The sequence below is a fragment of the Bos indicus genome, chromosome 1 (assembly GCF_029378745.1).
Source record: "Bos indicus isolate NIAB-ARS_2022 breed Sahiwal x Tharparkar chromosome 1, NIAB-ARS_B.indTharparkar_mat_pri_1.0, whole genome shotgun sequence".
Lineage (NCBI taxonomy): Eukaryota > Metazoa > Chordata > Mammalia > Artiodactyla > Bovidae > Bos > Bos indicus.
This window is the reverse complement of record NC_091760.1, coordinates 47,074,655-47,087,041: the sequence shown is the minus strand read 5'-3', so window position 1 is coordinate 47,087,041 and position 12,387 is coordinate 47,074,655. Positions and strand designations below refer to the sequence as shown.

The 12,387-nt window shown below is 40.0% G+C and overlaps 1 long non-coding RNA gene across 1 annotated transcript in view; it reads right to left on the bottom strand.

The window, feature by feature from the left end:
• The window catches only part of LOC139182592 (uncharacterized), a 145,833-nt gene that overhangs the window by 48,391 nt on the left and 85,055 nt on the right, over positions 1–12,387 (bottom strand). Inside the window, exon 5 of the long non-coding RNA XR_011566098.1 lies at positions 6,697–6,803. This is a non-coding gene — a long non-coding RNA (uncharacterized lncRNA). The remainder of the gene's footprint in view (positions 1–6,696; positions 6,804–12,387) is intronic.

Genomic DNA, 12,387 nt, shown 5'->3' with positions numbered 1-12,387 from the left:
ACTTGTAGTCCCTTACCATGTAATCTAGCAGACTTTTCCCTTGTGATCTGGCCCCTGGTCATCTCATGTTTTCTCTTAATCCTTCCCTTCTGTTATTTAAATTTTTTTTCTTTTTTTTTAAACTTTACAATATTGTATTGGTTTTGCCATACATCAACATGCATCTGCCACGGGTGTACACGTGCTCCCCATCTTGAAACCCCCTCCCACCTCCTTCCCCATACCATCCCTCTGGGTCATCCCAGTGCACCAGCCCCAAGCTTCCTGTATCCTGCCTTCTGTTAAATCACTGTGTGCTGTGCTGTGCTCAGTCACTTAGTTGTGTCCGACTCTTTGGGACTCCATGGAGCCCACCAGGCTCCTCTGTCCATGGAATTCTCCAGGCAAGAAAACTGGAGTGGGTTGCCATTGCCCTCCTCCAGGGGATCTTCCCAACCCAGGGATCTTCCCAACTCAGGGATCAAACGCAGGCCTCCCACATTGCAGGCAGATTCTTTACCATTTGAACCACCAGGGAAGCCCAAGCATACTGGAGTGGGTAGCCTATCCCTTCTCCAGGGGATCTTCCTGATTCAGGAACTGAACCTGAGTCTCCTGCATTGCAGGCAGACTCTTTACCAGCTGAGCTACCAAGGAAGTCCATTCAGTCACTATGCCTCAGATGAAAAGATCTTTTTTCTCTTCCTCCAATATTCAAAGGTCATCCCTGCCTTTGCAATTGCTGCTTTATTTTTTATTTGCCTCCCTCCATAAGTTACCACGAAAGTAGACATCAGGTCTGTTTTCTCATCCATCAATCCTCAAACACCCAATGAATAATGTCTGTTACATAGTTCAGTTCAGTTCAGTTCAGTCGCTCAGTCGTATCCGACTCTTTGCGACCCCATGAATCGCAGCACACCAGGCTTCCCTGTCCATCACCAACTCCTGGAATTCACTCAAACTCATGTCCATCGAGTCAGTGAGGCCATCCAGCCATCTCATCCTCTGTCGTCCCCTTCTCCTCCTGCCCCCAATTCCTCCCAGCATCAGAGTCTTTTCCAATGAGTCAACTCTTCGCATGAGGTGGCCAAAGTACTGGAGTTTCAGCTTTAGCATCATTCCTTCCAAAGAAATCCCAGGGATGATCTCCTTCAGGATGGACTGGTTGGATCTCCTTGCAGTCCAAGGGACTCTCAAGAGTCTTCTCCAACACCACAGTTCAAAAGCATCAATTCTTCGGTGCTCAGCTTTCTTCACAGTCCAACTCTCACATCCATCCATGACCACAGGAAAAACCATAGCCTTGACTAGATGGACCTTTGTTGGTAAAGTAATATCTCTGCTTTTGAATATGCTATCTAGGTTGGTCATAACTTTCCTTCCAAGGAGTAAGTGTCTTTTAATTTCATGGCTGCAGTCACCATCTGCAGTGATTTTGGAGCCCAAAAAAATAAAGTCTGACTGTTTCCACTGTTTCCCCATCTATCTGGCATGAAGTGATGGGACCAGATGCCATGATCTTAGCTTTCTGAATATTGAGCTTGAAGCCAACTTTTTCACTCTCCTCTTTCACTTTCATCAAGAGGCTTTTCAGTTCCTCTTCACTTTCTGCCATAGTAAGTCCTCAAAAAAAGTGTGTGTGGACATCAAGAATTAGTTAATGAAAAACCCATTCTAACCTGACTTCCTTTTGTTTCATGTTTCCAAATTCAGGAGACACATCTTTTTACACTTTTATGCTGTTTTCCCCATGAGTTCACAGTTCACTCCATGAAACTCTCTTCCTTGGCTTTTATGAGACCACTGTTTTCATGATTTTTCTTTGACTCCACTGTTTTTGCCTGTTAAATATTCTATGCAGGCTCCTTATCCCCTCTATATATCTAAATTTTGAGTGTGTCAGGCATGGCTGAATCATGGGAATAATTTCTCCCTAGGTGACCCAGGTCATCTGCGCCAAACCTGATACATTGCCTTGGTATAAAAATTGCTGTGAACAAATCTGTTAGAGGGTGGGGAAGAATTCTGGCATTTTTCCCGCCCAAATGGAATTTTTGGTTAGACACCTGAATCTACAGAATAGGTAAGATGATTTCTTCATGTGTAAAATGGAAGACAGAGAAATCCCTTATCAATTCACAGCCTTGACTTTGAAGCTTTGTGATATTCTCAGGCTCTGGTTATCTGCCTCATGTAGTCTGCATCATGTATGTCTGACTGCCTCGAAAACAGTCAGACATAACTGAGTGACTAAGCACAGCAGAGCCTGAATGTTGCTTTTTGTCTCTGCCCAGGCTTGTCACCTGCTCTTCCCTCAATTTGTCACATGCCCACTCCCAACACCTTTGTTCTCACACTACACCCTCTCTGTACCTCCAATTTTTAACAGCTATAGTTTGCCCTCTTCAGGCACATACAGACGGGATTGGGCAGCAAGGCAGCCATGTGTGAAAAGAGGAAGAGCAATTAACCTCTGTACATTTGATCACATAGTCACAGATCACCTCCCTGAAAGGATTTAACTCAACGTAATTTTTCTCTCATTCATCTGCCACTTCTGCATACTCCCTTCTAGAGTCACTGTACCCTTCCTGCAGAGGCCAGAGACTAGATTGCCACAGAAGCACAATGTCTGAAATATGAATAAAGGACCAACAGAAACAAATAAGAACATCCATTTAATCTGTATGAATCGGGGCCATGTTTTTAAAAGGGCATCACCTTAAAACACAGAAAGGGTTTAGACCATCCTTTCAGATGAACATATCTGACTAGATGTTAACAGGCAGAGAACTCTACAGCTGTAAGTCTTCCAAACATTTTTGCTTAGTAATACATGTATCGTTCCCTTTGCCTGATACCCTCCCTTTGTTGGTAGAGTTAACAAAAGGAGGGGCACGAGAGGCAAGAAGAAAAACTAACCTAGTTATTCGTGGTCTAGGTACTTGCCTGGGCAGATATATCTGTCAGAATTAGGGAGCTGATCACCAGTGGCTTGATATGCCTTCACCAGAAGAACTTGCCAACACCTTTAGGACTTCTAATTTTAGAAAATAATTGGTAGCAACAAATAACCATGACCTGAATTATTTTACTCATAAAATAACTCCTGCTCATCATTTGTTCCAACTTATTCTGAACCAGCTCAGCAGAAAGAAATGCTAAATTATTTGCAAGTTCTGTGTATACCTCTCTCACCTCCTAAAATCGAGGCTGTAGCCTTATTTGTTTTTTTCTTTTTTTCTCCTACTTCAGCACTAGTGCAAGGAGGGATTGCTTTATGGTTCATTTTTCCAGAGGAATAATGCAAGGTCATGCTGCACCAGTTCCTGAGGGAAAAATCAAGGCCAATAATACACACAAGATATAAGCCTCATAGCCCCCTAAAAACAGATAAAAATAACCAGAGAAATAGCAACAAACCCGATTTAAACAAATTTGCAGAAGATTAAAATTGGATGAAGGAGTGGTGACTAGTTTAACTTAGTAAAGGAAGGTGAACTCTAAATTCCCATAGTGAGGACAACAAAGAAAAGCAAGTTTATCCACTCTATACATTGGAATTTCTGGTTTGATAGTCAATCTTCCCCAACAAATCCATAAGCTCCTCCTCAAGAGCAGGATAGAGCCTATCTTCACTCAGATTTTACTCCAAGAACCTAATAAAATGCTTGGCTGATAATTAGGGCTCAAAAAGTATTAATGAGTAAAAAGAGTGACTATATTACCTTGTTAAAGTATCTACTGGAAGATCTATTTACCTAATTCGGCTTTTAAAATCATATTCTATGGTCAAAATTCTCCTTAGGGAGCTAGCCTAACACAGCACTTTATTATTTAGACAGAATCCATGAAATGAACTAGCAAGAGACAACAAAGAGATGGTTTTCTTTTGCTGCTAAAATAAATTACTGTGAACTTAGTGCCTTAAAACAACATAAATTTATTTTCTTACTGTTCTAGAGGTCAGCCATGTTTCTTTCTGGAAGCTCCATTTCCTTGGACTTTTCAGTCTCTAAAGGCCACCCACATTCCCTGGCTCACAGACCTCTTCCTCCACTTTCAAAGCCAGCAACAGTGGATGGGTCCTTCTCACAGTATATCGGTCTGATCCTTGTTCTATCATCACATCTCTCTCCGACCCAACTATGAAAGTTTCTCAACTTTTAAAGACATGTGTGATTAGGTTGAACCTCCTAGATAATCTAGCTTAATCTCTCATGTCAAGATCCTTACCTTAATCACATATGCAACAGGTAAAGTAATATAATCCACAGTTTTCAGATAAGGCTATCTTTGGGGAGATCTTTTTGCCCACCCCAAATGTCTTCAAGTACCACTGGACTATACTGGGCCTATGCCCTCAGCACCTCTGAGAAGGGTCCTGTTTCCCTGAAACAAGACCACTGTCGGGCATACTCAGCTGGGAAGGAAAATCCCTCCATAAATTATATCAATAAAATACCACCTCAAGGCAAGCCCCCAAATGTCCCCTCTTCTAACGAGACTTAGTCTGGCTTTAGTCATGTCTCTCACAGGCATCACCTGACTGCTTACATCAAGCTATATCAAGCTGATCCATTTTTCTTTTTCAGAGAGACAAACATACTAACCATGCAGAACCACGCATCTACTCAAATAAATTGAAGACTGAAAAAGAAAAAATGTAAATTAGCCCTCAAAAGAAATCCTTTCAGTTCATGTTTCAACAGAATAGTATCTTTCCACAGCTAAAGGTCATTCATCAATCTAGTTTTTGTTAGATGGTTTTTTGTTTTTTTGTTTTTGTCAATTTGGTAATGGGGGTTTTTTTCCCCTCACTTCCTCACTTTGCTTTTCTCTTCTCCCATCACTGGAATGCATGAATGACCTTTCTTTTTTGTCTTGTATTTGTCTAAATCCAACTACTCCTGACAGTAAATTCATCCTCCTTCACAACCCAGTCTTCCTTTCTTTCTGTATTTCACAGCACCTATTCTCAGGAGACTGTTCAGACAAGCACTGATTGGCTGAGTTATTATCACCATTCATTCTAAGACCATTGGACACCCATAGTCGAGAGAGGATCCAAGGCATCTATTAGCATGAACCTCTGAAGAAAGGACAGCAGAATGTTTTTCAAACAGCTATAGACTTCATTTGAGATTTGATTATTTATTACAAATGAAGAGGTCCTTATTTTGATTCTCTGAGACTTGAGTGTAGGAGCACACATTAGATTTCTTCAAAATGCATCGTTCCTATATAGGCTGTGCTGTAGCCCAACCTTCTCTGAAACTAACACCTCAAGTAACCATATGATTAAACTGATATTTTCAGGGGAAGGGGAGTGTGTGATTCAAGAATGAAACCTATACTTGCTATACTAATTTCCCCAGGTTATCAGAATTATGAAATGCTGCCAGTTGGAAATTTCCATTCCCCAGCACTTGTGAAATATTTGAAATATGGGCCAAATCCTCCTACCAGGAAGTTTTGCTAAGGTGTTTAATTAAAATTCCAAACTATCACAGAAATCAGAAATTAAATCAAATTCCCCAACACCTCCCACATTTGTGTTCGCCACATCTTCACTGGTATCTGGCCCACCCTTTCCATAAAATACCCTCCTGCATGGCATACACTCAGCCTTGAAGGTGGTCAGAGAATCCTCCCCAAGCCTCATAGCTATACCACCATCTCTTCTCTCTACTAACACTGACGTTGACCACCATTGCTCAAGTTTCCACTTTTTTTTCCTTCTCAGGAGGGAGACAAGTCACCTACTAACCCTTCCTTGCCATTCTTCCTTTCCACTGGAAGCCCTCATCACCTGTATTTCTTTCACTGTGACCATGAAAAGGGTAACATATTCATGAGTCCTTTAAATGATAATTACAATTTTGTTTCTCTTCCATCCTCCCACCAAAGGATGTGTACTTCTTGTTTTTGTCAGTTTCTTTCTGTGTTATTTCAAGATTTCTTTTTTGATTCATGGTCTCCTTTTCCCTTCACATTTCCTAAATCCATGCCTGTGAGTTTATGCAGGTATTACTATAGCATTACACCATAAATAGTAATAAGCATAAAATTCATACTGACAAATACAAGGGTTCATTTGCTGTAAATGTTGTACAGGATAACACAGAGAGAATAGAACAAAAAAGGCTAGTACTTTGACTTCTGAGCAACAACTAGGGCACCTCTGGAGTCAGTCAGGAGCCTACCTTACTCATAATTGCCTTGCAATATTTTAAATAATGAATAAGGTAGTGCCTTTATGAGTTCAATGCAATGCAGATCTAAAAAGCCATAAATCATCACAAATATCTCCACCTTCTTTATTCATTTGGGGATTCTTGGTTTGAAACCTTTAGCATGAGTCATAAAACCAAAACAAATTTTAGAATAAAGGCAAATTTAAAAAAAGCAAATTGTTTACTGTTATAACATTTCTAGGAACTGAGTGTTTGATAATCTATAGTGCTTACCACTATGCCTATCACATAATGAGCTCTCAGTGGATGACTCTTGAATGGACAGATATAGTAATGAATTCACAGTGTGGAAGGAAAAGGAGAGAGGCTTATTTCAATACAATGTACCTGAAAGTTCATCCATCACTTCAGTGTCAGGACCTGTATCCTATTTCACGAATGAGTGCCAGGCATTTTGAAAAGATGTTGATAACTGAGTGTAGATCAAGGTAAAACCCAGTGAGTAAGAGTGACACACCTCCATGCTGTTGGGCTTCATTTTTCTTCTGCCAGTCACAGCTCCCAGCCTTCCTGTCGGAATTCATTTTGCTTCCTTATTGAAACCAATACTCATGGTCGAGGTATCTGCAAGGAAAAATACAAACAACAGAGAAAGCTAATACTTTGCATTCATTCCTCTTGAAGACAGCCCACAAGTTAGTCCTTCTCCTTTTACCTCTACAAACTCTACATCCTTCATTCGTCCAGTTTCTTTCTCATCCTGCCTTCAGAAAACTTTTCCCACCCTGCCTTGGAGAAATATATAACCCTCTGATTAATGGAATACTAATGAGGCAAGGTAAGAACAACTTCACTTCTTTCTAGGCGAACATAATTCTTTTTTCAGATTCATAAATTCTCCCAACCTCATAGAACCAGCAAAGCCAAAGAGACTCAAGATTCCACATTAACTGAGAGATTGGCCCTCCTCTAGAGTGGCAAGTGCAAACTTTGGTCAATTCTGGGTCATTTCCATTCTTGGTAAAAACAAATGAATTTGTTTGGCACAGCTGCCCAGGGACTGCTCCATGGAAAACATAGTGGGTATAGTTTGACCTTGGAGTCCAGATTCAAGCAAGTGAATCCGACTTTTTTTAAATTGGAGTATAGCTGCTTTACAATGTTGTGTCAGTTTCTGCTGTAGAGCAAAGTAAATCCACCACACATATGCACATGTCCCCTCTTCCTTGGATTCCCTTCCCATCTAGGTCACCACAGAGCAATGAGCAGTTCTTATGCTATATAGTAGGTTCTTACTAGTTATCTGTTGTATACACAGCACTGTATACATGCAAATCCCGATCTCTCAATCCATCCCACTCTTCTTCCTCCCTTGGTATCCATACATTTGTTCTCTATATCTATGTCTCTATTTCTGCTTTGCAAATAAGTTCATCTATATCATTTTTCTACATTCCATGAATATAGAGGAATGGATAAACGTAAATGTGATACATATATACAACGGAATATTATCCAGCCATAAAAAGGAACAACACTGTCATTTTAAGAGATGTCAATGGATCTAGAGACTACAATACAGAGTGAAGTCAGAAAGAGAAAAACAAATCTATGTTAACTCATTTAAGTGAGTCCTGCTTTTGGATTTAAAAAAATCTCTGTTCACAACAAAACGGAATGGTTGGGGGTTGGGGGTGAGTAAGAATATAACATTATTATCTTTGCTTCAAATTGTGCCTGGGTTAGACCCAGATCCATATAAGACGTTCAGAATATGTTACAGTGTCTCAGTTTTTATCATATCAATTTCACAACATGTATTGCTTCATCATATACCATAAGGATAAAAATATGAGAGGAAATCAACTGCTGGCTTCTTCCTTAGTCAAAAAACTATGTATTACTGTAGACCCCATCTTGCCCTCTCACTAAACTACTTACTTTAATAATGCAGGAATGATAAATGGACATCTTTAAAATGTCAATTGGGATTAAGATAGTTTATTTCAGTTTATAGTTTATCATCAGTTCCAACTTATCCAACAACTAGAAACTAGAACACATATATAGACTTTGAGCATCAGCAAATTGACCTCACAGATTGTTAATGGCAGTTTTACATAGTCTAGTTGAATACTGAAAAGATTATAGTAAGAGAAAGTAATTGTCCTTGTAATCAAAGTGAAATTGCTAGTATTTGATTTGGAAGAGACAAAGGTTCAAAGGTAGCTTCTGATCCCATGCTGAGAGTTAAGATGTTCAGTGTGTGAAGCACCTGCCTTTCCTCATCTCGCATCACTCATGTACCCAGAATTGTTGGCCTCTTTGGCCATGAAAGTCATCTACCCAACTTCTACCAGCTTCTCTTTGTCTGGAAAGGAAGCTACCCACAGACCCTTTCTCATAGTCTATTTCAAAGATAAAAGGATGAAATTTGTCCCAGGGGGCCTGTCTTTATACCAGGCCAGGAACACCCATGTATAAATTGGTTTCCAAATCAGCACTTTATCCCAGTATCTACATGCCCGTTGATTGTTCCTCAAATAGATGCAGCCTCATGTGCCCTTAGGTGATGGATTATTCTACCTCTGCTATAGCTGGAATCTTTCAGAAGGTTAAGCCAAACCTGGCCTAGTGGGTTATTGTTCATGGAAAGCAAACATTACATCTCTGAAGGCAAAAGTTATAAGCCATTTTCTAAAAGCTGAATAAAGGGAGGAAGAACATCAACCTATACTAGATCATTGTGAAATTGATCTCCTTAGATTTGGGGAAATGCTCCACCTCTGTGTGGAAGTCAGTCTTTACTTGTCATACCTAATGCAATTACCATGGGAAAGAAGTAAAAATGATACCACATTCCTCTAGTTTTCAAAGTACCTGCCCCAGAATTCTCTTTCACATGCTACTCCCAAGTCTCTATGGTCAGCTAATAATTTTTAAGTCTATTCTTAAATAGAAAGCATATCGTTCTCCACAATACTTTAGGTATGAATTTATATTTGCAAATATATTTAGTCCTTCATTGGTTTACTGCACATATAATCTTCATCAGAAAAGTTCTGTAGAGTTAAATGCATTCAAATATTTACTGTTACTTTTCTCTTCTTTGTCTAACTCAAATCCAGCCTGCTATAGCATAATCCAATTTCCATTTTCTGCCTTCTCATTTCATTTGGCATCAGCACAAGAGAGACCAAGTATTTATCTGAAATTTGAACCAGGCTGCTTCACCCAGGTATCTAATTCATTTCTTATGCCCAACATTGATAGGGCAGTTGCTGCTACTGCTGCTGCTGCTAAGTTGCTTCAGTCATGTCCAACTCTGTGCGACCCCATAGATGGAAGCCCACCAGGCTCCTCCATCCCTGGGATTCTCCAGGCAAGGACACTGGATTGGATTGCCATTTCCTTCCCCAATGCAGGAAAGTGAAAGGTGAAAGTGAAGTCACTCAGTCGTGCCTGACTCGTAGCAACACCATGGACCACAGCCCACCAGGCTCCTCTGTCCATGGGATTTTCCAGGCAAGAGTACTGGAGTGGGTTGCCATTGCCTTCCAACTCAATATGGAATTTGAGAAACCTGCACTGGTGACCTGACAGCTGCTTTTATAACATGTTCCATCTCCTCCTTATCAAGTCCACCTCTCTGTGAGCCTACCCAGAGTTCAGATTCTCCCAAACCTAGTAGGAAAAGTTAAGGTTAAGTATGTAGATTACATTAGAGCAGACTCAACTAGGATTGCTTGCTTTGCACTGTAGGCTATGGAGAGCAACAGTTTCACAGTAAAGATGATGTTTGAAGAGGATACATCTAGCAGTAGGAAGATTAGTCAAGGCTATTATATAAGAACATGAGACTTGGAGGGTGGCAATGAAAATTAAAGAGAAAGAAAACAAAGTAAAGAACTATATAAAATAGGGTTTGATAGAACAAGGTATTAAATGTATATAGGGACTAAAAGATAATCTATCAATTCCAGACTTAGAAATATAAAATTGGGAGCAAATTGAGAAAGCTTTTTTCTTTATTTGACATATAGCTGATTAGCAATGCTGTGTTAGGTTCAGAGGTAAGCAAAGTGACTTAGTTATATACATTTTTCAGATTATTTTCTATTATAGGTTATTACAAAATATTGAATATAGTTCTTTTTGCTATATATTCAGTTCAGTTCAGTTCAGTCACTCAGTCGTGTCCGACTCTTTGTGACCCCATGGACTGGAAAGGATTTCTTTCCTTCCAAAGAAATCCCAGGGCTGATCTCCTTCAGAATGAACTGGTTGGATCTCCTTGCAGTCCAAGGGACTCTCAAGAGTCTTCTCCAACACCACAGTTCAAAAGCATCAATTCTTCAGCACTCAGCCTTCTTCACAGTCCAACTCTCACATCCATACATGACCACTGGAAAAACCATAACCTTGACTAGATGGACCTTTTTTGGCAAAGTAATTAGGTTGCAGCAAACATAATTGTGGTTTTGGACTCCAAATTTTAAATCATTATCAGTTCAGTTCGGTCAACTCAGTCATGTCCCACTCTTTGCAACCCCTTGGACTGCAGCACACCAGGCTTCTCTGTTCATCACCAACTCCCAGAGCTTGCTCAAACTCATGTTCAATGAGTTGGTGATGTCATCCAACCATCTTATCCTCTGTCATCCCCTTCCCCTCCTGTCTTCAATCTTTCCCAGCATCAGGGTGTTTTCTAATGAGTCAGTTCTTTGCATTAGGTGGCCAAAGTATTGGAGTTTCAGCTGAATATTTGAATATTCAGGACTGATTTCCTTTAGGATTGACTGGTTTGATGCTCTTGCAGTCCAAGGGACTCTCAAGAGTTTTCTCCAATACCACAGTTTAAAAGCATCAATTCTTCAGCACTCAGCTTTCTTTATGGTCCAACACTCACATCCATACATGACTACTGGAAAAACCATACTTTTGACTAGACAGACTTTGTTGGCAAAGTAATGTCTCAGCTTTTTGATATGCTGTGCAGGCTTGTCACAGCTTTTCTTTCAGTGAGCTAGCATCTTCTAATTTCATGGCTGCAGTCACCATTCACAGTGATTTTGGAGCCCAAGAAAAGAAAATATGTCACTGTTTCCATTGTTTCCCCATCTATTTGCCATGAAGTGATTGGACTGGATGCCATGATCTTCATTTTTTGAATATTGAGTTTTAAGTCAGCTTTTTCACTCTCCTCTTTCACTTTCATCAAGAGGCTCTATAGTTCCTCTTCACTTTCTGCCATAAGGTTGGTGTCATCTGCATATCTGAGGTTATTGGTATTTCTCCCGGCAATCTTGATTCCAACTTGTGCTTTATCCAGCCTGGCACATCACATGATATACTCTGCATATAAGTTAAATAACCAAGGTGACAATATACAGCCTTGACATACTCCTTTCTCAATTTGGAACCAGTCCGTTGTTCCATGTCTGGTTCTAAATGTTGCTTCTTAACCTACATACAGATTTCTCAAGAGGCAGGTAAGATGGTCTGGTATTTCCATCTCTTGAAAATTTTTCCACAGTTTATTGTGATCCACACAGTCAAATACTTTAGTGCAGTCAATGAAGCAGAAGTAGATGTTTTCCTGAAGCTCTCTTGCTTTTTCGATGATCCAGCAGATGTTGACAATTTGATCTATGATTCCTCTACCTTTTCTAAAACCAGCTTGAACATCTGGAAGTTCTCCGTTCACGTACTGTTGAAGCCTAGTTTGGAGAATTTTGAGCATTACTTTGCTGGTGTGTGAGATGAGTGCAATTGTGCAGTAGTTTGAACATTCTTTGGCATTGCCTTTCTTTGAGATTGGGATGAAAACTGACCTTTTCCAATCCTGTGGCCACTGCTTAGTTTTCCAAATTTGCTGGCATATTGAGTGCAGCACTTTCACAGCATCATCTTTTAGGATTTGAAATACCTCAGCTGGAATTCTATCAGCTCCACTAGATTTGTTCACAGTGATGTTTCCTAAGGCCCAGGATGTCTGGCTCTAGGTGAGTGATCACACCACCGTGGTTATCTGGCTCGTGAAGATATTTTTCGTTTAATTTTTCTGTGTATTCTTGCCACCTTTTCTTAGTATCTTCTGCATCTGTTAAGTCAATACCATTTCTTCTCAAACACATCTTTATTAATCAAAATAGGAACCATTACAATAAGCACATTTTTGCCAACAAGATATAAGTTGTTTTATTCC